Below are 2982 nucleotides of genomic sequence, written 5' to 3' on the forward strand. Positions count from 1 at the left end.
AAATATTTTTTTTTCGCATACAAGATTATATCATGGCTTTCTTTAAAACCTTCAACACCTATGGGATTTAAGTCATACGTTTTAAGAACTAAGACTAAGTGAAAAACATACAAATTCCTGTTTTTGTTAAAGGGACTACCATTTTATTCCAAAAGAGGGGGGGGGGAGATCTGAAATGTTGAAAATAAATATGTCCCAAATAGGATAAAAAAAAAATTATCTGCCCAAGACCAGTGTTCCCCCTCCTATAATTTTGTTTAGCTTGTCAGACATTTTTCAGTAGGGAGAAAAATAAATAATCTGTCCATCATATTGGAAGTAAATATTAGTGGACCTGTCCTTCATTGACATGAAAAGAAATAAGAAACATAATGACTTGGGAAAACTTGCCACCCCCCACTTCCCTTTAGAATAAAATGGTGGTCCCCTTTCTTGTTTTGAATCAATTATGGGGGCCTTTAATCTCCTTTTTAGTTACTATTACTAAGAAAAACAAATTAACACAATGTACATGCTTGAAAAAATCTTGATGGACATTGACAGCCTGGCACCACACAAATATATGCAAGTCAAGATTATCAAATCTTAATATCCTTTTAAACACCTGTACAGTAAGTACATGAATATGAAAAAGTCAAATAATTTTTTATGAAGAAATTTTATTTCATAAGCAGCTTTTTAAATTAAGATAGACTGTACAAGGAATACTGGGGGGCTGCAATTTTTTTCCATCACTTCATGTTCTTGTGGATGAAATCAATTCTGAAAATACATGTACATGTATGAGAAAATCAGGACATTCATGTAGTAACATACCATTACTAAGAGTAAATTGGTGATTAAAATTTAATTAAATTCAGATCAATGCATGGAAACATGCATTGGATGGATATATAATTAAATGTTTGCAATTCTACTGTTATATATTGTTTGCCAGGAATATTGCATGGTAATTTGGTTTAAAGCTAATATGGAGCATACCATTTTCCTTACATCTTGGATTAACTTGCTGCCTGATCATGAATGATTCCATTGGTTTAATTCTTTAGGAATATCTGCAACACATTATATAGGCTTTTGCTATGAGATTACTAAATAAAATACATTGTAAAGTAAAATCACTTTACATTTGACAAAACAATTCATGATATATTGTAAACTGTAGTGAATTAAAATTCATATAAAAGTTGAATGGAAACAAAGCTGTATTTATTTACAAAACTCTTCTGGGAAATTAAAACCTCTGACATTAACAAGAACAAATGATTAGAATATGAAAAAAAAACATTCTTCCATCTTTGCCAAAATGAAAAAAAAATATAGTCCTAATCATGCACACAAGCATGGTTAAAAAAATGTGAAATGCTTATTAGTGTACATACCCTGTGGAGAAATGGATGCATTTTGTATTTATTTATACTTCAAGCCTGGATCCCTTGACTACTACAATAATAAAAGTATAATATGTCATATGATTTTAAAAAAATTATGTATAAATTACAGAAATTAATTGATTTAAAAATTGAAATCATACTAAAAAAAATAAATATTTTATTCACCATTAATTTAGAAATTCTAAAAATTTAAACCCATAGATCTAAAGTGGAGGTTCTTTGTTTTCATCATAATGATACAAATAATATTTGTTACATTTAGCATGTTTGTATGCCAAAAAGACAACAACATTACATGTTCAGTAAATCATTGTCAACACATTGACTGCAGCAATGAAATTTCAAATTTAATTTAGTCTAAGTTTGTATTACTAATTATCACCGTTATTACACATGTCGTCTCAAAGAAAATAAGCTAATCGACCCTATATTTAGTACAAATTCATTTTTAAATTTTTAGTAAAACTAAGTGATCAACTTTATGTGGGCTGTTGGGAGGGGGGGGGCGACACACACTGCACTGCATTAGTTTTTCACTGACCATGATAATACATCTAAACACTCGCGATCGTTTTTTCTTCGATGTTAACAGAAGCATATCTACATAATGTTCAAACATGTGCATACATACCTGGGCTGAATGCACTGCAGTGATGGATCTAGGGAGCTGGTGCAGATCGTCGCACTCTTCCATTATTTTCTGTAATAATGTCCTCATATTTTCGTAATGGGGATAAACAATGCCTTGTCTCTTATCTTATCCCTAATTCTTTAAAGAATGTCTGATTATTGCATATAAATCCACTGCATATCTCAGCTGATGTCGCCACGTTTTTAGATGTAAACAACATTCCGTGTCATCGAGTGCAAGCGCTTGGCTGAAGCCGAATGCAGCCAAACGGCACATAAGAAATCGGATTATTTTAAAAACATGCCATTCTATATAGGAGAAAATCACTAATAATTATTTATTTAGACATGGAAATATTGCCGTTTGTTAAATTCTTGCAAATATCGGTAAATAGTTATTTTGAGCTCTATTTCCTTATGAGGATCAATCAGGGCGGGGCAACTGTAATGCCGTCAAACCTCATTATGACCTCATTACCATATTTTTTCCATGGGTTGCCTTAACCGTACTGCGTTTTCAGCAGGAACAGAGAACCCTTACGAAGAGGTTGTACAAGTAACAGTTAGGGGGGTCCCCTAAACACAATAATGATTTTATTTCTTTGTTCAGTCAAAAACAAGAAAAAAACAACAGGAGGTGCTATCTACAGTAAAAGCCCTTAAAACAATTGTTTCACGTAGTTCAATACAGAAAAAATAACAAGAGATGTTTGTAATACACTTATGCCCCCTCCCCCCAAATTGGAATTTATTAAGTCCAAAAGGGCATAACCCTATCAAAAAATGGCACGATTGTATCCAAAACAGAACTTGACCAAAATATTTATCTGATAAATTTGTATACCAAATTTCATCTCAGTAAGTGCAACCTCTACAAAGAAAATGAACAGAAACTGCAAATAATTGGAATTTTTCAAAGGCTAAAGGGACATGACTCTGTCAAAAATGGTGCGATCCT

The 2982-nt window shown here is 32.1% G+C and overlaps 1 long non-coding RNA gene across 1 annotated transcript; it reads right to left on the minus strand.

Moving 5' to 3' along the window:
- Positions 1-678: 678 nt before the first annotated feature.
- On the minus strand, positions 679-2379 carry LOC134259648 (uncharacterized). The gene is made up of 4 exons (XR_009990393.1): positions 2026-2379; positions 1383-1443; positions 982-1055; positions 679-762 (listed from the first exon to the last, which is right to left on the minus strand). It is a non-coding gene; the product is annotated as an uncharacterized LOC134259648 (long non-coding RNA).
- Between the last annotated feature and the right edge of the window lie 603 nt (positions 2380-2982).

Source organism: Saccostrea cucullata, unplaced genomic scaffold, assembly GCF_032062105.1.
Source record: "Saccostrea cucullata isolate Sc308-1 unplaced genomic scaffold, CSIRO_AGI_Scuc_v1 ctg12645, whole genome shotgun sequence".
In the NCBI taxonomy this organism is placed as follows: domain Eukaryota; kingdom Metazoa; phylum Mollusca; class Bivalvia; order Ostreida; family Ostreidae; genus Saccostrea; species Saccostrea cuccullata.